The 23,524-nt window shown below is 50.4% G+C and overlaps 1 protein-coding gene across 3 annotated transcripts in view; it reads right to left on the bottom strand.

The window, feature by feature from the left end:
• TIAM2 (TIAM Rac1 associated GEF 2) overlaps positions 1 to 23,270 on the bottom strand; it is a 217,975-nt gene extending 194,705 nt beyond the window's left edge. For all 3 annotated transcript variants that reach the window (XM_058662480.1, XM_058662451.1, XM_058662345.1), the window contains exon 1: positions 23,107 to 23,270. The gene's annotated coding sequence lies outside the window, so the exon portion shown is untranslated. The remainder of the gene's footprint in view (positions 1 to 23,106) is intronic.
• Between the last annotated feature and the right edge of the window lie 254 nt (positions 23,271 to 23,524).

Raw genomic sequence — 23,524 nt, forward strand, 5'->3', positions numbered from 1 at the left:
ACACAAAGATACATACTACCCACAGAGACACACAGACATACACAGATACATACATACTCAAAGACACGCACATGCACACAGCGACACACACATACACACGTAGACATGCATACACACAAATACATACTTATAGACACACAGCGACACACACAGAAATATATACATACTCACAGAGACATACAGACACAGAGACACATACATATAGAGACAGACCCAGCGACACACATACACACAGGTAGACACACATACACATTGATATGCACACAGGTAATTTTCCATGGCGCTCCATCTCATACATTTTGTAAGCAGTCTTTTCTCATTTACTCCCTCCCACGCCATCAACCTCTGTCTTCCTACAGATACAGAAGAACTGTTTTACATATCCTTCAAAGCTTTACAAAACCCCTTACGCGCAGTTCTTGCCTTCTCTCCTGGGAATCCACCTGGGTCAAGTGGCACAGAAACCCAAGGCACAGACATGCCACATTTCACCCAACTCTGCCCTGCTGAAAGCATCCACTTAGTTTCTAATTCTGCACCACCAGAAACAATGCTGCAATAAATATCCTTGTACAAACAAATTACACACAGCTGCTCTCAAGTCTGCGGGACAGAATCCCAGGGGAGGCATTAGTGGGTCACAGGCCACGTGCTTTTGAAATTTCAATGGACTCTGCCAGAACTCCTTCCAAAAGTGCCCTTCCCACCCCCGCGCCAGGCACACTTTAAGATTCCTGCCAGCAAGATGGACTACAGCTCTTTAAAACTACCACCGGTCCTCAAGGTCCCATTCTCCCCTCCCAGTCTCTTCCGGAATCTTTCCTTTGCTAATTGTTTCTGAGCCACCTTCTGCCTCCTGTCCTTTTGCCTCCAGGACAACATGCAACCAGGCTCTGTCCCCTCTCTCTGCCTCCTCTCTGGGTACCCACTTCTGGGACAGTCACCCCTTTAAGAGACGGAACTACACCTGCACATACAGCTGCACTTTTTTCTCACTTTTCTCTCATTCAAGACTCCTCACTGCTCACAGGGAACTTGTCACAGAACTCACTACCGTCAGCTACCTCCAACATCAACAGGATCAGGGCTGGTGTTGCAGTACTGTGGTTAAACCACTGCCTGTAATGCGAGCGCCAGTTCCAATCCTGGTTGCTTCACTTATCACCCAGTTTCCTACCAGCACATCGGGGAGGGTGCCAAGACTGACCCAAACCCTTGGGCCCATCACCCCTGTAGACGGAGTTTCTCGCTTCTAGCCTCAGCCTACATTTGGGGCATGATCCAGCAGATGGAAGGTAGATCTCTCTCCCTCCCCTCCCCTGCTGTGATGCTCTATCAAAAAGTAAATAAATAACAAAATTAAAGACTAACAGGATCAAGGCAGGCATTTGATGCAACAGGTATGATGTGGCTTGGGGGCCCAGCATGGTAGCCCAGTGGCTAAAGTCCTTATTTTGCATGCACCAGGATCTCATATGGGTGCCAGTTCGTATCCCGGCAGCTCCACTTCCCATCCAGCTCCCTGCTTGTGGCCTGGGAAAGCAGTAGAGGATGGCCTAAAGCCCTGGGACCCCGCACCCATGTGGCAGAACCTGGAAGAGGCTCCTGGCTCCTGGCTTCATATCGGCTCAGCTCTGGCCATTGTGGACACTTGGGGAGTGAACCAGCAGAAGATCTTTGTCTCTCCTCTCTATAAATTTGACTTTCCAATTAAAAAAATAATAAAATTAAAAAAAAAAAAAAGATGAGGCTTGGACATTTGTATCCACACTAGAGTCCCTGGATTCAAGTCCCAGCTCGACTACTGATTCTGTCTCCCTGCTTGTGTACACCCTAAGAGGAAGCAGGTGAGTCCCCATCATTCACGGGGCAGACCTGGAGTGAGTTCGGGGGTACTGGCTTTGCCCTGATCCAACTCTAGCTGCTGTAAGTACTTGGGAAATGAACCACTGAATAAAATATTCTCTCTCTCTCTCTCTCTCAAGTAAACCAAAAAACTTAATAAATAGGTGCCCCAAAACCACCCCATCCCCAAATGTTTTGTCAAGAAGCCTCCTCATCACAGCCACCCAGCCTTGAACCCAATGTCATTTCTTTTTTCTCCCCGCACCCTGTCCCGGTATCCAGCCAGTGAGCCAGTTGGCACAGTTCTCACTCCTCTCTCTCCTACACCTGCAGAGCCTTTGCATAAGCCACGATGACCCTGCCAGGGTCCAGCTTACATCCAGTTCTAGTATGGACACCGGCCGCTCCAAACTGGACACCTCCAAGGCCAGGCAGGCCCACTCACTCGCTCCAGGAGCGCTTCCAAGTGCTCAGCCACCCTCCTCCACCCCCCAAACTCGAGTGCCCGATTCTCACAGCCAAAAGACTTTGTAGGAAAGCAACCAAGAGGAGCAGCAGAAGCCTGCTGGGTTTCCCTCTGTCGCTCAGGCCCTGTCTCCTCCATGGAAATGCCTTTTTTTCTTGAGATTCATTACTATTACTATTATTATTATTATTATGATTGAAAAGGCAGATCAGATTTATGGAGAAAAGGAAAGAGAGGAAAATCTTTCATCCACTGGTTCACTCCCCAAGTGGCCACAATAGTCAGAGTTGAGCCAATCTGAAGCTAGGAGCCATGGGCTTCTCTGAGTCTCCCGTGTCAGTGCAGGGTCCCAAGGCTTTCAGCCATCCTCTATTGCTTTCCTGGGCCACAAGCAGGGAGTTGGAAGGGAAGTGGAAATACCAGGACATGAACCAGTGCCCATATGGGATCCCAGTGCATGCAAGGCAAGGATTTAGCCACTGAGCCATCGTGCTGGGCCTAACAACTTTCTTGTAAAGAGGAAATGTGTGGGGCAGGGGTGGGGAGAAGAAGCAGCTAGTGAATCATGGAAGATAAAGAAGAACTTGCCATTTGCCATTGAATATAAACGTACACTCACAATAAGCATATACTGAAGATATAAGAACAGAAAAACCATCCCCCACAGTGAAAGCTTCCAACATTTATACCAACAGCAGAGAATCATTTTACACTTACATCTGCCTCATGAGGGTTTCACATGATGGGGATTCATAAATAACTGGCATTAAAACACAGCGGGACAGCCTTATTATGCCATACTTATTCTTTTAAGCAAGGATGGACTAAATAAAATTTACTAAAATGTGAAGAGACAAAACAACTATCTGGCATTCTATTTCACCTTGAGCTGATGATTTTAAAAAGAAACCGTAAAAATGACTTCTTATAAGTATTTATCTGGAACTTACGAGTTAAACCCCATCTGACATAATTGAGAGAAGATAATTTTTAAAAGGGGAAGATAAATGCAATGACCTCCAACAGCAAAAGCACAGGCTGGGAGGACTGAGCACACCTGCGAGCCCGAGGACCGAGAAAAATGGGCTCTCAGGGCTCAGAGGGCCTGAGTAAGGGTGGTGTGAGATGAAGCCAACAGCATATGGAGAAACAACACACATCTCTCCTTTGCTTGGCTCAGTTTTCTTCCTGGTAGACACAAAACAACAATGATCTGCTCCATCTCACGCTCTGTGTCTCTGCGTGTGTGCATATGTGTGGATCTCTATGTGTGTGGATCTGGGTGTGTGTGTGGATCTGTGTGAGTGGATCTGGGTGTGAGTGGATCTGTGTGTGTGGATCTGGGTGTGTGGATCTGGGTGTGAGTGGATCTGGGTGTGTGGATCTGGGTGTGACTGAATCTGGGTGTGTGTGGATCTGGGTGTGTGTGGATCTGGGTGTGTGTGGATCTCTATGTGTGTGGATCTGGGTGTGTGTGTGGATCTGTGTGTGTGGATCTGGGTGTGTGGATCTGGGTGTGTGTGTGTGTGTATCTGGGTGTGTGTGTATCTGGGTGTGTGGATCTGGGTGTGAGTGGATCTGGGTGAGTGGATCTGGGTGTGAGTGGATCTGGGTGTGAGTGGATCTGGGTGTGTGTGGATCTGGGTGTGTGGATCTGGGTGTGTGTGTGTGGATCTGTGTGTGTGGATCTGTGTGTGTGGATCTGGGTGTGTGTGGATCTGGGTGTGAGTGGATCTGGGTGTGTGGATCTGGGTGTGTGTGGATCTGGGTGTGAGTGGATCTGGGTGTGTGGATCTGGGTGTGTGTGTGGATCTGGGTGTGAGTGGATCTGGGTGTGAGTGGATCTGGGTGTGTGGATCTGGGTGTGTGTGTGGATCTGGGTGTGTGGATCTGGGTGTGTGTGTGTGGATCTGGGTGTGTGTGGATCTGGGTGTGAGTGGATCTGGGTGTGAGTGGATCTGGGTGTGAGTGGATCTGGGTGTGTGGATCTGGGTGTGTGTGTGGATCTGTGTGTGTGGATCTGTGTGTGTGGATCTGGGTGTGTGGATCTGGGTGTGAGTGGATCTGGGTGTGAGTGGATCTGGGTGTGTGGATCTGGGTGTGTGGATCTGGGTGTGTGTGGATCTGGGTGTGAGTGGATCTGGGTGTGTGGATCTGGGTGTGTGTGTGGATCTGTGTGTGTGGATCTGGGTGTGAGTGGATCTGTGTGTGAGTGGATCTGGGTGTGTGTGTGTGGATCTGGGTGTGTGTGTGTGGATCTGTGTGTGTGGATCTGGGTGTGAGTGGATCTGGGTGTGAGTGGATCTGGGTGTGTGGATCTGGGTGTGTGTGGATCTGGGTGTGTGTGGATCTGGGTGTGTGGATCTGGGTGTGTGTGGATCTGGGTGTGTGTGGATCTGGGTGGGTGTGGATCTGGGTGTGTGTGGATCTGGGTGTGTGGATCTGGGTGTGTGTGGATCTGGGTGTGAGTGGATCTGGGTGTGAGTGGATCTGGGTGTGTGTGGATCTGGGTGTGAGTGGATCTGGGTGTGTGGATCTGGGTGTGTGGATCTGGGTGTGTGGATCTGGGTGTGTGTGTGTGTGTGCGGGTCTGTGGGTCTGTGGGTGTATGTCTATGTATATATATCCCTGCATGCATGGATCTGTATTAGATATTTGTGTATCTGTGTGTCAATATGTGTTCACACGTGTAAACATATACAAGCACACATCTATGCATGGATCTGTGTGCTGTCTGTACACGTGCATGTATGTGTTAATCTGTGTGCATACTTCTGTATGTATGTATATGCACCTGTATGCACATACACACCTCTGCCTGCCAGGCTCTCAAACATCTTCCAACGCAGCAGTAATGACCAGAACACACTGTGCACTCACGCCACTGGGGAAAGCCTCGGCGGGCTCCTGCACTGCCAGGGCTCAGGCCTCTCCTGCCGCCCCATCCATCATCGTGTTGATGTGGCATCACAGATCATTTAAGCAGCTGTCAGAGCTGAGCAGCTCTTCAAGATTCCATATGGCTTGTAAAAGGCACATGTGCTCTAAGCTCTCCCCCTCCAGAAGGAGCCGGGAGGAAAAATACGAAGTCAGACACGCCAGGATGCAGTCCCAGCCCTGGGCTCCCACAACACAGAGTTCCAAGGCTCGCGTGGGGTAGTCTCGGGGAGCACTCCTTTGAGGAGTGGCGAGAAGGCACAGTGCCTGGAGCACAGGAGGTGTCCAGGAGGGACAGGCAACCCTGGCTTTCCTCTGGGAGCCCCGCAGCTCTCAGAGCATGCCATTGCAGGGCCAGGAAGTAAAAGCCAAAAGGATAAAGCTTCAGGCCAAAGACTGGACACAAAGACCTTATTGAATATTATGTTTCTAATTAAGCAAAAAGGCATTTTATTCCCTGCTTTCCAGATCACCTATAGTGCATGTGTGTGCACACATACCTCCCAGGGGCACAGATGATTGGGCAGCAGACCCAAAACCCAGCTACCCTGCAGCCACCCGGTCCACACAGAAGGCAGTTCCTGCAACTAGAGGTGGAGCCATGTCAGGAGGAGGGGACATGGACATGCACAGTGCCCAGTACGACACCCAGGCACAGCGCCGGGAGGAACAGAGCGAGGCTCGGACCTGCTCTCACCCCATCCTCTGAAGTGAATCTGAATCCTCACTCAGACCTCGCCTGGTATTTTCTGACTTCAGATGCTGCAATGTGAAACTCAAAGGAGGTAGTGGAGGTGGCATGGTGGCAGGTGCAGCGTATAAGAGCATCCAAGTTATCCTGCAGTTAACTCTGCAAAATACCATTGTGCATATTACACAGGCCTGAATTCATGGGGTTTGGTTCGCTGGACAATCCTTTTGGTTAACTTTAAGATTTATTTATTTAGTTAAAAATAAGAGTTATGAGAAGGGGAATGGGAAACAAGACAGACAGACAGACAGACAGACAGACACAGGACGATTTTCCACCCTCTGATGCTCTTCCCAGATGGTTGCAACAGCTAGGTCTAAGGCAAGCCAAAGCCACAAGCCTCGAATTCTATCCAGATCTCCCATCTGGGTGGCAGGGGCCCAAGTACTTGGGCCATCTTCCACCACTTTCCCAGGCACATGACCAGGTAGCTTGGCCCAAAGTGGAGCAACCGGAGCTCAAAACCAAGCTGGTAAAAGGATGCCAGCCTCGCAAGCAGCGGCTTTAACCCACTGCCACAACACCAACCCCAATCTCTAGTTTTTACACTCTACCCAAAGGTAGAAACGCACGTTTATTGTAAGACCACATTCAAGCAAAAACTCAAAAAAAGCCGGGGAATGGAGAAGGAGGAACCAAAACATGGTAAAGATGATAGTCGTCTTCCTGCTTTGCAAGCTTCTTTGCACCTGGAGAACTCTTCACAGAGAAAGCCAGGAAGAAGAGCTTGCAGAGCTGGAGGGCATGAACCAGGGAGCATCAGGCCCCAAACATCAGCCACGCATGCCAACTGGCCAGAAGGAGGAACAATCTTGCAGAAACTCAAGGCTCTGCTCAGACACTACAATGGCATCAGCATGCCCCCTTTCTGTAAAGACATGCAACGTGGGATCAGCTTGGATGCATTTACGAGACTTCTCTTGGAGCAAGTCCACCATCTACATTTTGTTTCAAAGGGCAACTCTTTCACCATGGAGTCATCTCAAAAAGCTAAAACACACATTCAGGAAAAAAAAAAAAAAAAAACCAGCCTCTCGTTAACATTTTCCAAGCATACAGTAGCTAGGCATCATTTGGCACCCACTAAAATCCCTCCAAACGCATCCAAAGCCTGCCAACTTCTCTTTGCATTTGCAAGAATAATTCCTGGAAAAGTGTGCGTATGTTCAAGAATTCCACATCTACTGCTGTGCCGCCACACATGCAACAGTCTCCCCACGGAGACAGCCGGCCGGTTTTAGTTTACTTGGCCAGATACCAGAATAGCTGTAATTAAATGGAACTGAGAGCCAGAAGAGGTACAAAAACCGAAGATGATCCCAGTGGAATGAAAATTCTGCTTAGCACGTGGTTCAATGATGCAGCAGCCACAGGGCAGCCTGTTGTCAGACACACCTCCCACGAGAAAAACGGACCAACGAGAGCCAGCGTGCAATGAGACAGGCCACTCCCCAGCCCAGAACTGAGCACAAGTTAGGTGAGGACACAGGCTCCCAAAACAGCAGCAGCACACCGATTATTTTATTAAGATATGAAACATCTGAGGAGCCACACGATCTCCCCTGAGCGCCTCTGACCCACAAGCTGAATTCCTCTGGAAATGCAACAGCTCTATCCAACAGGGCAGGGGAAGCACTTGCAATTCAGAAGGTAAGGCACAGGGTTAGCACCACAGCACAGCAGGTTAAGCTGCCCCTCCAATGGCAGCATCTCTAAGACAGTCCCAAGCCGCCGTGCTGCAGATCCAGCTCGCTGTGATGCATCCGGAAAGGCAGCTGAACATGGTCCAAGTGCTTGGGCTGCTGCCACCCATGCCAGGAACCCGGATGGAGTTCCGGGCTTCTGCTTGTTACAGTCATTTGGACAGCAAAACAGCAAAAGGAAGATCAATCAGTGTCTTTCTTTCTCTCTCTCTCTCTTTCTCCTGCCCTCCCTCCCTCTCTCTCTGTCTCTCCCTTTCAAGCACATACAGAGCATACTCACCTACCCTCAGTCCTCTCTTTCATTCATCCCATCGCATTTAAAGCATAATTTTAGGGGTTGGAGTTGTGACATAGTGAATAAAACTACCACATCCCACAGAGGTACCAGTTCATGCCCTGGCTTTCCACTAATGGCCTGGAAAAGCAGCTGAGGACTGCCCGAAGCCTGAGGCCCTTGCACCCACATGAGAGACCCAGAAGAAGCTCCTGGCTGCGGACCAGGAAAGTTCTGGCTGTTGAGGCCATTTGGGTAGTGAACCAGAGGATGGAACCAATCACTCTCTCTCTCTCTCTCAAACTATGCCTTTCAAACAGATGAATTAAATCTTTTAAACAATAATAACTTTGCTTCTTTCTTCTACCACCATCTCATTTGAAAATTCATCCCAAGAACAGGAGAGCCTAAGGGGAGGCTGTAGCACAGAGCAATCTCTGCTTTACAAAGTTCCCAGGTGGTAACGACAGACCTTCCCTGGACTGCGGGCCTCTGCTGCAGCTAAGGCTTGCACCCCTGGGTGAGCCCTGCACAGACAGTCTAGGAGGATACACACAGATGCCAACCTGCACAGGTGATCACATGGCTTATTTTGAAGACTGACTTAATTTACTTATCTAAAAGGCAAGGAATGGAAGAGAGGAAGAAAGAAAGTGTGAGTGGGACCGGTGCAACAGCTCAGTGGCTAAATCTTCCCCTTACAAGTTCCTGGTTGCTCCACTTCCCATCCAGCTCCCTGCTTGTGGCCCAGGAAAGCAATAGAGAACGGCCCAAAGCCTTGGGACCCTGCACCCGTATAGGTGACTCAGAGGAGGCTCCTGGCTCCTAGCTTCAGACTGGCTCAGCTCCACCCATGGCGGACAGCTGGGTAGTGAACCAATATCTGAGGATCTTTCTCTCTGTCTCTCCTTCTCTCTGTAAATCTGCCTTTCCAATAAATTAAAATAAATATCTTAAAAAAAAAAAAAAGAAAAGAAAGAAGGAGGGTGGGGAATGGAGTGGGGGAGAAAGGAAAAAAGGAGTGGGAAACGAATGAATGAATCTTTGATCCTGCAGTTCATCCTCCAAGTGAGCCAGCCGAAACCAGGAGCCCTGGTCTCCCACTGGTCCCCTCCACTGGCATCAGGGCTCCAGATGCTTGGGCCGTCATCCGCTTCCTTCCCTGTGCAGGGCAGGGACCCAGAGAGCTGGAACAGAAACAACAGAGGGCTGGACTTCAACCAGCCTCTCTGATATGGGGTGTTGGGACTGAAAACAGTAGCCCAACCCACTGTGCCACAACACTGGCCCCTGATTAGGTTTAACCTTGTATCTCATTATATCCTGATGTGGTGGTTCATCTTACCCATGAATCTGCAAGGTATTTTGGGTGAGATTAACATTTATAAATTTTTATTTCTTTTTATATGAAATCGGTCAGAGAGACAATTTTCTATCCAGTAATTTACCTCCCAAACACCTGAGAAGTCATGACTAGGCCACATGGGTGGCAGGAACCCAGGCACTCAAGTCACTGCCTGCTTTCTCCCAGGATGCACAGGGCAGAGATGGAATCGAAGGCAGAATCAGAACTCATAGTTAGACGTTCCGAAATAGGACGCAGCCCGCCCCAGCAGGGTCTTACCCACTGTGCCTGATCCTGCCCCGAGACTGACATTGACCTTGGTGAGCCAGGCGTGAATGGCACAGGCTGCCTTCCACAGCACGGGGGCTCGCCCCAGCAGGTGCAGAGAACCTAGGCAGAAGGAAAGCCTGTCCCCGGAGGACTGCACTGCCAGCTTCGCCATGTCTCCAGCCCGCAGCCCACACTGTAAGCCAATCTTTCAACAAAAAAGGACACAAGACACACGCCCCACAGGTTCCTCATCTCTGGAGAAGCCCGGGACACGCTAAATGACTGCCTGGTGTTAAAACAATAGTTTAAGAAACCACCATTATCCTTGCCTTGCACACAGGACTTAGAGCTTCATAGTCCACATCTGGCTGTTATTCCATCCAACACCACTGTGTGATATGAGCCAGAAGAACCAAGCCACTGTACTCTAAGTCTACATGTGGAAGACTAACTGTAAAAAGGAACAAAACATGGCCTATTCAATCAATTCACTATTCCTAACTCACAGTTCGAAAAACAGTTTGATCTGAAAGGTACATCCCATGCTCAGGGCAGCCGCCTGGGATTTTTCCCTCACTGTATTCACATCTTCTCTTGAAACGAGAGTAAGCTAAGTACACAGAGCAGTTAATAAAGCCCAGAAGCAGCAGCACTGAATACCAAAGTCCAGTGCAAATCAATTCACAGCTTCCCTAACACCACGCTAAGGGCCTCCAGAGGTGGCTGACACAAAGAGAAATCTAGTGTGCCAGGCAGGCACCTTGGTAACATGTACATCACAAGATCCGTGTTCATTCTATGAAACTGCAGGACGGACCAAACCGGTCCGCTGCACATACTGGCATGTGCAGGAACCAGGGCTGCGGACGGGCCTGGTGGGCCCTGGCTGGGCTGCAGTTCCCATCGGTGTCCAAAAGGCCGGGTTTGGAGCGGGCTGCATTGGACTAGCTTGTAGCACCCATTGGTTTGTGTAGGACATGGAGCTGGGGACAGAACTGATCAGGCAACTGCATAGGCTGAAGCACAGGACAGACGGAACTGGACCCCACATTAACAGGCACACACCAGAATCAGGTCTGCAGCCACCCCAGGTGAGGTTTCTTAGGAGGCTGCATTCCCTACCCCCCTCTGCAACCTGGACGGTAGGACTCAAAACTCCAGCCACATGGAAAAGCACAGGATTTGTGGTCTGACCTCGGAATGCATGCACTGGGACTCCATGCCTCCTCAACTGCTGATGCCTGTGTAGTGCACAGTATGCCCATACGCACATGGAGGACAGGATGGCCAGCTCACGTAGGCCTACAGAGGATGTCAAGTGCCTTGTTGGAGGATGGAATGCAGAACAGGTTGGACAACTCTCCTGGCCAAGTTTTGGCAGCAAGCGTCCAGGTGAGTGGATGCACTAAGGTGGACTTGGTCAGCCAAGGAACCTTGGAAGGATTTTCTCAACCTTGGAACAATGAAACCAGCGCCTCAGAGCTTTGAAAACTACTCAAGCAACACTCTCAGAGCATTCTTCGCCACCTCGAGGTTGCTAAGATGACATCAAATGGCCTCCCCCCGCACCCCTGGGTGCTGAGGTAGTTTGGCAGCTGGGAGCACCCCCCTGTTCTTTCCTCGCTGGCCCTATACAGGAGAAAAAGGGGGGGGGGAATTGGAATAATTTGCCCCATCTGCCTTCCTAGGCTAATCTGTAGTCCATGGGCATACATCCTTCTCAACTATGTAAACATCAAATATAAAATAATAATAATAATAATAAAACAGGGTCTGGTGCAATGGCTCAGTGATTAAATCCTCTCCTCCCATGCACTAGGATCCCATATGGGCACCAGTTCTAATCCCGGCTGCTCTACTTCCCATCCAGCTCCCTGCTTGTGGCCTGGGAAAGCAGTCGAGGACGGCCCAAATTGGGACCTGAACCCGCACTGGAGACCCAGTAGAAACTTCTGGCTTCAGATCAGCTCAGCTCCTTCCACTGTGGCCACTCAGGGAGTGAACCAGCAGACAAAAGATCTTTCTGTCTCTTCTTCTCTGTAAACCTGACTTTCCAATAAAAATAACTTTAAAAAAAAAAAAAGGAAAGAATAAAGTGGCACACAACGACAGAGCCTTCTTCATCCCTCTGAGAGCCACTCCCTCACTCTGGCATCACAAATTTCCAATTGCATATGCAAAGGCCTACAGAATATTCAGTCATAAAGACGTAAGATTCAAAAACTAGACTTGCGGCAACATTCATGTGTGATTTCTGTCGGACCGGGCAGTAAACCTCCTTGTCCTGGACCCCGCCTACTAGGCGAGGCTACAGCAGGTGTCCCTGGGCTTACGCGGTGACCTCAGTGCCCCTGCAGGGCAGCACGCCTCCTTGTCCTGGACCCTGCCCTACCTAGGCAAGGCTACAGCAGGTGTCCCTGGGCTTACACGGTGACCTCAGTGCCCCTGCAGGGCAGCACACCTCCTTGGGAAAGCAAGGCAGTCACAGCTCCAAACCTCCCTGCTCACCTCTCCCATCTGCTGGCATCTACTCAGAAGCAAGTGATACCTTAAACTTCCTTACAGTTACTTTGTTTACACTGCCTATAGACAGAGACTTCGAAGATGTCAGATGCCTCTCTTTTTTTTTTTTTTTTTTTTTTTTAAGATTTATTCCATTTTTATTACAAAGTCAGACATACTGAGAGGAGGACAGAGAGGAAGTGGAGCTGCCGGGATTAGAACCAGCGGCCATATGGGATCAAGGCGAGGACCTTAGCCACTAGGCCATGCTGCCGAGTCCAAGATGCTTCTCTTTAAAACAGTATCAGAAGCATCTACCCTTCCATCCTCCGCTCAGACATGATTAGGAAAAGGCTATTGATCTGTGGGCAGATGCCGCAGTCTGCTTTGCCCAACAGCCCACCTGGAGGTCGCTTTGCAGTCATTGCTCCTTGGTCGAGCTGGGAAAGCACAAAAGCTAAGGGAGTGTAGCTGCCTTTGCTAATTTCAACAATTCCTTGGTGTATAGCTCCCATCCCCATAAAAAAAAATTGAAACATTTCCTGGCTTTTTGATGCAGTTCTTACAATAAATCCTTTTAATTTTTAAACAGCAGAGAAAATTCCAGACTGAACGGGGAAAAAAAAAAAAGTCAGGGATCTGGGCCTATCTCTGCCTGCCAGTAATGTCTCAGGACAGAACTGGAACAGGCTCCTTAACCTGCAGGGCCCAGCCTTGCCTCTGAAACAGGAGCTGAACTGCAGGATTTCCGCCGGGCTCTCCCACTCTAACATGTGTGCTGATGCACAGCCACCACTAACATGAGACAGTATGCTTGAGCCTTGGGATCACATTATTTTGAGTGTGCACACAGAGAGATCAATTTGCATTTACGCACTCCTGTTATTCCCAGAGCTTTCAAAAGTGTTTCTCATCACTGACCACTCAGAGATAGATAAATGGATTTCCACATTTTGAAATTACTTGAGAATTTTCACAGTACTCTGCGAGGTTTTGAGATTTTCCTTTAGACAACGGGAAAAAGCTGCAAGGAGGCATTATCTAAAGTTGAAAGTAATATGTTTGAGGGAACTTCAACTCATAGAAAAAAAATAAAATTTCAACTTTACTATGCTGTGAAAAACTTCAAAATCCATTTAGTATCTCATAATGTACATTTTCCATAAACGTTTTTGAAGACCTGTCATATGAACAGATGTCACACTTGTCTACACCAAAATAAAATTACTGAATTAAAGTCAATCGCCACAAAGTTTCTAAAGTGCTCTTACATGTGTCCATACCTTTCAAAATTACCTGGAAAACTGCAAGACATGAAAAGTAAACTTGAGGACACACCGTACAAGTGATTTCTATCTGGATGCACAGTCAGCTTCCTTGTCTGGATCCTACACTATCATGCATGACAGGTTGGAAATTTCCAAGTTTTAGCAACCTAACTAATAAGCTTTATAAGCCGTCCAAAGATAGCTTCCAGGATTTATCATCTGGCCACATGGGAGCCACCATCCGCAGTGACACATCCCACAAGGGTGCCAATCTGGGTCCTGTTTGGTTCAGTTCCCACATAGCTCTCTGTTATTGTACGTAGGAAATCAGCAGAAGATGGCTCCGTGCTAGGGCCTCTGCACCCATGCATGAGACTCAGGTGATCCGCCCAGCTCTGGCCACTGCTGCCATTTGGGGAATAAATTCTCTCAGAAAAGATCTCTCTCTGCTTCTGACTTTCTCTAACTTGCCTTTCAAATAAATCTTTCCCCTCCCCCTCCTACAAAAAGCCACTTAGGATCCCAGTGTTCCATGTCACAGTGCCTGTGTTACAGTCCCAGCTCTGCTCCCAATACCAACGCCCAGTTCATGTACACCTGGGAGGCAGGTTCAAGACTGGGTCCCTACCACCCACACGGGAAACCTGGATGGAATTCCCAGCTCGCAGCTTCAGCCTGACCTAGTCCCTAGCCATCGCAAGCATCTGGAGAGTAAATCATCAGAAGGGCACTTTCTCTCTCTGCTTTACAAAAAAATCATGACAGCTTTTCATGAACTGCCTGCTGCATGAGCCCCACCCTCAACACACAGGGAGACCCCAACAACATCAGCCATCCTTCTGGACCCAATTTCCTCACATCCCAAGACTGATGGCCAGGGTGGCACTTCTGACAGTCTGATTTAGTGGCACCTCTAAATTTTTAAAATTTTAAAACTCCAATTATTTAGAAAGTTGAAATAGCGCCTTTGCAGGTGCTGCCTAGAAAAGACAGAATCTGTTCTCGCTAGTAGTTAACACAAAAGAGGTGTTTCTGAGTGGGTTGAAATTTTCTCTAAATAACCTTTTTTTGTTTTACAATGTATATGCTTATAATTAATGAGGTAATAAGTCAATGATGCCTTTAGAGATCAGGTGTTCCTCATTCAAATAGTTTATAACAAGCCACGAAACATGGATCAGCAGAAAATAAAAATTTAACTCCTGTGCTTGGGCCCTCACCAACCCACGCAAACCAGCTCAGGTGAGCATCGTGAGCAAGGCAGACGCATGGTGAGATCTGGCATGATACCTTGTGCCCCTCCTCCAAGCACTGACCCAAGAAGGTCTTGCATCCTTCATGGCAATTTCTTACAATTCGATCAGAAGTACCTGAGGCTTCTGCCGTACTCAGTAGAAGGCAGATTCTTGGGCCTCCTGACCTCCGAGTCAAAAGCCGAGAGCTCCAGGAACCTGCATTTTAACAGGCTCCTAAAGGAAGCATCCAGCGCTCTCAGGTGTGAGGACCCACATCCCATCACTGGCTTCAGTTTTTCTGCTCCTACACCATCTGCAGAGGCATGTTCATTCCTCTCCACCCTCCCTGGCTACTCTTTCATGCTTTGCTCTGTGTCCAATGCAGTAACTTTGTTTCTATACACAGTCCACACAGCTACTTTGCTGCACAAGTTTCCAGTGTGACTGGTACCAGCCAACCTTTCCTTAAACCTGCCTACCTTAAGATACTGCTCTCAGCTCAGTTAGTTCTGACACCTCACACTTGAAATCCCCCTACCTGCTCCAGTTTCCAAGGTCTGGAAACAGCATCCACAGCCACAAGATCACAGAACATCCCCTGAGAGCAACGTCCAATGACTGCTGAGCATTTGCCAGACCCAGCAGGTCCAGTCCCTTGCTCATCACCAGCATAGGGCAATGGGTACCTGTCATCCACTCATGCTCAGACGGCACACAGCATGGCTGCAAAATGACTACTCTGAAATTACAATAAAAGTGACTGCTTTCTTACTCCCTATAGCTCCAAGCAAACACTGAATTTTTCAATGGAGAGGATCCCCAAAGCCAATGTGGCACATGGAATTTGCTGCCCTCTGAAGTCACACGTGAAGGAAACGAGCGGTGGGTGTTTGAGACAGTGGTTCTGACAGCATGTGGGAGCACGCACATCCCAAAGCAGGGTGCCTGAGGTCATGTCCTGTTCCTGCCCCCAGTGCCAGTTTCCCACTAATGGTACCTTGGGAGGCCTCAGAAAATGGCTCGAGTAGTTGACTTCCTGTCACCAACGTGGGAGACTCACATCAAGTTCCACGCTGCTCGTGGCCTTCAACTGGCCCACCTCTAAGAAGTAAACCCACAGATGGACATTCTTCCTGCTCTTTCTTGTTTCAAACAAAACAAAAATCAATTTTAAGATGCCTGAGCTCCCAAAGGAGAAGCTATTCTTCTAAAAGGACACAAAATGGAGACCTAGAAAGAAGGTAACACTTTGCCACACAGCCACAAGTACAATCTCCTTTTCAGGACAGCCCACTTACTACCAAGATCTCCACCCTGGGTTGTAAGAACCAAGAAGTTAGACACAAAGAGTGTCTTTCAAGTAGTTCCCCCTTTGCTGCCCCTCAGAATGGAGAAGAGAGAGAGGGCCCGGATGAAAGCCAGAGGTAACCCAAAACACCTCAAATAAAATCATGGAACTGCCATTTTTCTATCATTCATAAGGAAGCCAACTAGGACGATGACTTGAAAGGCTAATTCTTCACCTCCAAGTGCCAAGATCGCATAGGAGTGAGTGCCGGTTCTTGTCCCAGCTACTCCACTTCCTTTCCAGCTCTTTTCTTGCAGTCTAGGAAAGCAGTTGCAAATGGCCCAATGCCTTGGGACCCTGCACCCGCATGGAAGACCCGTGGCTTCGGTTCAACTCAGATCCAGTCGTTGAGGCCACTTGGGATGTGAAGCAACACATGGAAGATCTTTCTGTCTGTGTCCTTCTCCCTATAAATCTTGAGCTGCCTTTCCAATAAAAATTAAAAAAACAAAAAACTGTTTAAGAAATCCAACTGGGAGAGACGGTGGGATACAGACACCAACACCCAACAGTTTCCCCAAGGAGGCCATGACGGGGGAAGATGGGGACAGTCCCTGGGGACAGTGAGCATGGATGGTTAGCTTCGAGGGAAGTTGTGCAGTCACACTGCGGTCAGGGAAAGCTGCAGAAGCAGCCTGCAGGCAGGAGACATGAGCGCTCTCTGAAGGGGTTTCCCATTTCCCATAGAGAGAGGCTGGCTAGCAGGGGCTGGGCACATCAAAAGGAACCAACCATTTTTGGCTTTTCAAAAGCCCTAAGATGAAGACATTTACACACATGGACAAGAGGCCCACCCACAGGGGTCAGAGACAGCCCCTTCCCCGCCACCCCCACCCCCAGGCCACTGCCACTTCACTGAATGATGCAGATTTTCCAGAAGGCAAACTCAGGAGGGGAAGTATTTTGGTTTCTGATTCATCGAGGCTTCATGTGTTCAAGCTGTGGGTTCTGAGGGCAGAAACTGCAAAGGCCACTGGCAGCAAAGCAGCACGGCACCCATCCTTCTGGGTCCAGGTGTGTTCCTCACTCTCCACTCACACCATCAAAGAGCCTGCTTCCCACAGTCCCCCTTCTAAGCAGCTCTGTGGCTCCCAGAGCAGCAAGGACCCTGCCAGCTGCCATCTTGCCCCAAGGTCTGAGGCGGAGAGCTCAGGACCAGGATCTGATGCCACAGTTGTCACAAGACATCAGGCATCAAAGATCACTCTTACTTACTCCCCAAGGAAACTGAGGCCCCTCAATGTTCAGGTGACTCACCACAGAACATAGACTTAAAAGCTGGGGCCAACGTGGTGGTACAGCGGGTAAAGGCATTGCCGGAGATGCCAGCATCCTAGACAGACAGCAGTTTGAGCCCTGGCTGCTCCCCTTCTCACTCAGCTCCCTGCTAATGCACCTAGGGAAGCAACAGAGGATGACCCACATGCTTGGGCCTCTGCACTCACGTGGACAACCCAGAGGAAGCTGACAGTTTCCCGCCTGAGCCCAGGCTGCTGCAGCATTTGAGGAATGAAGCAGCAGATGGAACACCACTCCCTTTCTGTTTCTCCAGCTGTCTCTCTCTATGCAACTCTGCATTTTAAATGAACAAATCTTTAAAAGAGAGAGAGAGAGAGACTGGTACAAAAACAATGTTTGTTTAATCATGAGTGGGCATTTGACCTGGTGGTTAAGATGTCAGTTAGTGGGTCCAGCGGTAGCCTAGTGGCTAAAGTCCTCGCCTTATACGCGCCAGGATCCCATATGGGAGAACAGGGAAGAACCAGACCTGCAGAAGAAAGAACACCAGGAGCCAGCAAACCCTTGCTGTCCTCTCCCCAGTGGCAGACCCCGTTCTACACACACCATATTCACGCATACGTTCAGTCCCCAATTCTCCAGGCCTGATGTCATTCTCCTTTCCTAAGCGAACATACTAAAGCACAGAAGGCTCATTCGACAACACAAAGCACTTTTTCTAATGTTTAATAACCTAAAATATTGTGCGCGCACACACACACACAATTCCTCACTCTATTTTAAAGGCTGTGGAAATCCTGAACCTTCCGCAGCTTACGAGAATTCCAAGCTTATTCACCACACCATTTCCCCAACTACTAACAAAATAACCTTCCAAATGCTTTCCCCGCCCACAGTTCCCAATGCAAAGAAACCTCACTTGCTAGTGAGATCTCTCCACCAGACATGTCCGAAACACAGATTGGGAAAGCAAAAGCAACCTTGGAATCCAACACCTTGAACACACAATGAAAGCTGCAGCCCAGATTCTGTTACTCAATCTACAAACCTCACACATGGAAACAAAGCAGACCAGTTTCCAGCTGGGCACAGTGCCTAGGGGACTGGGGCTGCAGCCCAGGGACACACGGGCCAAGACAGGAAACACGCCATCCGCTCTCCCAGCCAGGAACCTACTCAGGGCTGCGGGCTGGGACTAGGCAAAGTCCGGCAGCCCCCACAAACAAAACCCCTCAAATTCTGCCTGGCTTTTATTGCACCTCCTGCAGCTGCTAGCAGTAGACAGGACGGAAGAGCAAAGAAACAAGGTGTCAAGCACGCTTGGATTCAGATCTCAGCTGCTCATGTTCATAGCTGGGTTAGGTCAGCAAGAGATCCCCAGGTCCCCAGCATCCTGCTTCTGTGTGGCTGTCCCAGGGAAGACCCCTCCCTGGACACAATGCCCTCAGGCCTCCACCGTCTCCCATGCACTAAATGCATTCCACCTCCTCTGTGTTTCTGGACTGTTCCCCTCGCCTGTTCCTACTGTCCCACTGACATAGACCTTTGACGCTGTCACCACTGGCCTCCTTCGGCCAGTCCACTCAGCCAAGGGAATGGTCTCAAATACACATCTGGCCTCCATAAATGGGAAATGACAAGTTTTGCTAGTGTTCCTGGCTATTCTCCCCCGCCTGAAGTTCTCGGGTGTTCAGAGTTTAGGTTTTTTTTTCTTTTTAAGATATTTTTATTTGAAAGGTTGAGTTAGAGAGAGACAGACAGAGAGAGTGTGTGTGTTGCCATTTGCTGGTTCATTCCTCAAATGGCCACAACAGCCAGAGCCAGGCAAATCTGAAGCCAGGAGCATCTTCTGAGCTTCCTATATGGGTACAGGGGCCAAAGGAATTCTACTGCTTTTCCCAGGCACATTAGCAGGGAGCTGGATCAGAAATGGAGCAGCAGGAACTCAAACCAGCATCCCTATGAGCCACTGGTGCCAAAGGCAGAGGTTTAACACACTACACCACAGCATCAGCTCCAAAGCTCAGCAATTCTCAACACACTGTAGAGTTTACACAATGCTTGCTCAGTATTGAGAGAAGAGTGTCTATGTGTGACTTTCTCATTCCACTAAAGCTGTATGTGCCTCACTCCAAGGAAAAGACCACAGCGACAGGCACAGAACACCTAACACGTCACCTGGTCTTTCCTGAAGACTGCTTCTAGCCATGTATGGCTCTGAGACCCTGATAGGGCACACAAAGATAGCAAAGATAGTGACATGTGAGGCTGGAAATCAAGACAAATCTTCAGTCCCACTGACACCAGGCCCTGAGTCTTGTCACCATGCCTGTGTCAAGAATGTCTGGCTTGTCTTATGGAAAACAGTATGGAAAGGAAACAAAATAGTTTTATCACATGAAAAGTATGTGAATATATGACACAGTCATCGCTTCCATAACTTTATAAGTATTTTTATTGCATTTAAGAGATACCAACACGTAGGCCAAACTCCACTGTAACGAACGCCAAAGGACCTGGGCTTGCCTCTTGTCATGAAATCATTTTCCGTAAGCCATGAACTGGCTCATTCATTTGTTCCTTAATTCAGCAAATATCTAGCAGGTGCCTGCTTCACACAGGCCATCGTATTTGATACTGGGAAACCTCTCTCTTGCCAAGCTGCTGTGATGGAGTCCACATCTTCCAGACCTCCCAGTGGAAACCAGCGATGGGGAACAACACAGCAGGTTGTTCTTCCAGACACATGAACAGAAGCAGGAGCTGGAAGCCAGGACGCCTGAGCACTTGCCCTGCCTCTCGTTTTCCTTACCCATAAAATGGGAGAACTGCTCCGTGTCTTTTCATTTTTGTAGAGATTTGTCCGTATTGAAAGGCAGAGTTACAGAGAAGAGGCAGAGACCCTCCATCCTGCTGGTTCACTCCCCAGATGGCCACCATGGCTAGTCCAAAGCCAGGACTTTTTTCTGGGGCTCCCATGTGAGTGTAGGAGCGCAAGGACCTGAGCTATCCTCCGCTGATTTCCCAGGCCATAAGCAGGGACTAAAACCGTTGCCCATATGGGATACCAGCACCACAAGGCAGAACATTAACCTGTTGAGCCACGTAGGCCTCAAGGTTATGGGGAATTTTTAACTACATGCAAGCTGAAAAATGTTAAACAATCTTCTAACTACCTTAGCTTATAAACTGCCCTATATAAAAACCATACTTTCTTAGCTCAGTTCTGGCCATTTGGGGAGTAAACCAGTGGACAGAGATCCCAATCTCTCCCTCTCTCTATCTTTCAACTAAAATAAATGAATCTCTTTTTTTTTTTTTTTTTTTTTTTTAAGATTTTATTATTATTGGAAAGCCGGATATACAGAGAGGAGGAGAGACAGAGAGGAAGATCTTCCATCCGATGTTTCACTCCCCAAGTGAGCCGCAACGGGCCGGTACGCGCCAATCCGATGCCGGGAACCAGGAACCTCTTCCGGGTCTCCCACGCGGGTGCAGGGTCCCAAAGCCTTGGGCTGTCCTCAACTGCTTTCCCAGGCCACAAGCAGGGAGCTGGACGGGAAGTGGAGCTGCCGGTATTAGAACCGGCGCCCATATGGGATCCCGGAGCTTTCAAGGCGAGGACTTTTAGCCGCTAGGCCACGCCGCCGGGCCCAATGAATCTCTTTTTTAAAAGCTTTATTTCTAGTGTGTAAATTCCGATATTAAATTATCTCACTAAAGAAACTAAACAAATCAGACCCAAAGCCTTCTCCTCTGACCTCCCTAGTTCAATTCTGTGAGCTGGCAGGATGAGGTCAATGCTTACATATGGAAGCAGGTGTTGGGCACACTGGTGAAGATGCTGCGTGGATGCCCTCGGTCCCTAGCAGAGTCCAGGCTCTGCCCCAAACTCCACTTCCTGCAATTGCCAACTCAGGAAGCTGCTAGCAATGGCTCAGGTTACGCCACACATGTGCAGGAGACCCAGGCCGAGTTCTGGGCAACTGGCTTTGGTCCAGCCCATCCCTCATTATCACAGAGATTTGTGAATCAGTGAACAGAAGACTTCAGTCTGTCTCCCTTACACATATATACAAGGCACCAATTCTTGTATACAAAATGGAACCAGAACCCAGTTTGTTAGTGTGCTCGTGACAGTGGCTCCGGAGGACCCCATGCACTGCTCCAAAGCCCACCCAGGCACGTGATCAAGTGAAAGACATCACCTGCTCAGCCAGACGTAAGACAGCAAACTGCAGCACATTGTGCACGCAGACCCACATGATCTATCCCCACAGAGTCACTTCTCTCTGCAACTTATCAGAAATAATCCTGCTTTTTCCTTACTCATTCAAAGGAGCCTGGGCTTCTCTCATCCACCAACTACAGGGACAGAAGGAAGCAGGGTCACCACTAACCCATATGGTGCCTTTGGGTGAGTTACAACAGGTACCTTGTCCAGCGGGCTGACAACTTGGGTGTGAACTACCTCCCTGCCTCCACCTGCCTTAGGATAACCTTAGGATAACAGTGAGCTACCTGTACAACTGACTGAGGCGGCATGACCAGACACATAAATGTGCTGTAGAAATACTAACAAACAGAGGAGGAAGAGTTTGAGTTTGCCTAGTAAGTGATAGAGGCTCAAGTCAAGTGGTCCCTGATAAAGATGTGCGGGTAATGGAGAGAGGGACGAGTAAGAGCAACACAAGCAGTGTGAGTGAGCATTCATGCATCCATTCCGGACGACCACTTGGAAACAATCACCTGCAAGCAGCATGAGTCTGGGATGTGTGTGTAAATGGGGGAGGAGGTGGACAGTCCCGGCAAAGTCAGCAGTGGCCACACACGGTGGGGGGGTGAGTGAGTGAGTGAGTGGGGCAGTCAGCAGCCGAGCCTGAGCAGGCAGACAGTGGCCACCGGGACTCCCGAAAGCTGATGCTGCGCCTCTAGCGGGCCTCGTCGGCCACTGCGAGCAATCATCGCAGCTCCAGTTTCACCTGGGCCGCTGTGCGTCTACACCGCAGGTCCATCGCCCCACAGAAACTTGCCTCCATACGTTCACCTGCCTTGATCCCCCATGCTCTGAACGCGTGAAGATCTTAAAACACGGCAGGGTACGTTTCTAAGGGGCTACGCCCAAACCAGAAGACCAGCAGCTGGCACTGGGCAGCATGACCTGCCCCTGGAAGTCCGTTCCGACGCCGGCGACAGCTTCCTGGGGAACATGCTGCGGGCGGCCAGGTGTGGTCAGTTCACGCAGGTGTGTCCGCAGCACCGGGGCACAGGGCGCGGGGAGTAAAGGTCTGGGCAGCCGCCAGGCCGCCCCGGGCCGCACCTGAAGGTAACTCGCCCCACTTTCACACAAAGTCAGCCCACGTTGTCCAATTTTAAAACGCCAACTAGAGGCTGCGAGCTCCTCGGTCTGAACTTTCCCGGTTTCTTAACAAACCTCCCGGACAGTCTCAATCCCCAATCCGGTGCGGCGGCTGCCGGCCCCGGACGCCCGAAGGGATGAACTCTCCCCTCTCTTCTCCCAGTGGAAGCAGGATCCATTTGGGACACAACGTGTGGGCTTGCACGGAAACTCGGCCCCTCGGCCCCGTCCGGGACAGCACCCACGGGGGCCCGGGTGGCGGGGAGGCCGCGGCGGGGCCCGAGGGCTTCGCCTGGAGCGCGCGGGGGTCTACCCTCTCCGGGGCCTGCTGGTGTGCGCGACGCTGGGGGCGCCCGGGGAGCTCGGAGCCTGGAGGGAACAGGGTCGTCCCCTCACCCCCAGGCCGGGCTGCGCCCCGGGCCAAAGGAAAGCGTCCCTGGCGCTGCCACCGTCCCGCGAGAAGGTGCCCGAGCCTCGCGAGGCCAGCGACGACCCGGGTGGGCGCAGGACCCGCGGCCGCCCAACGCCGCCGGAGCCCGGGGGGCTGCCCGTCCGCGCCCTTACCTCGGCCGAGCGCGGGCGTGCTGTGGACCGGACGCTCTCGGCTGCGCTGCGCTCCTGTGCGGGGAGTTGGAGAAGTTTTCTGGGGTCACTTTTGTTCTCCACTCGGGCGTGCGGGCGGCCACGGCCACAGCTGCCCCCGGCGGCGAGGCCCGCGCGCGCCGCCGCACCTTGGTCGCGCCCGGCGCCGCCCGCCCGAGCCCCGCCTCCGGCCCGCCCCCAGCTCCCGCCCCCCGGCCCCGGCGGCGCCCCACGGCCCGCGGCTTGGGGCCCACGGAGCCGGGCGGACACGATCCCAGGGCTGTGAGGGAGAGGCCACGTCCCACGGGTTCCCGGGGACCTTCCCTGGGACGCACGGGATCTCAGAGTCCACAGCACCTGGGGCTGCTCAGATGGAGGCGCTGCGGGGATGGACTGGGGA

The sequence above is a fragment of the Ochotona princeps genome, chromosome 1, assembly GCF_030435755.1.
Source record: "Ochotona princeps isolate mOchPri1 chromosome 1, mOchPri1.hap1, whole genome shotgun sequence".
In the NCBI taxonomy this organism is placed as follows: Eukaryota; Metazoa; Chordata; class Mammalia; order Lagomorpha; family Ochotonidae; genus Ochotona; species Ochotona princeps.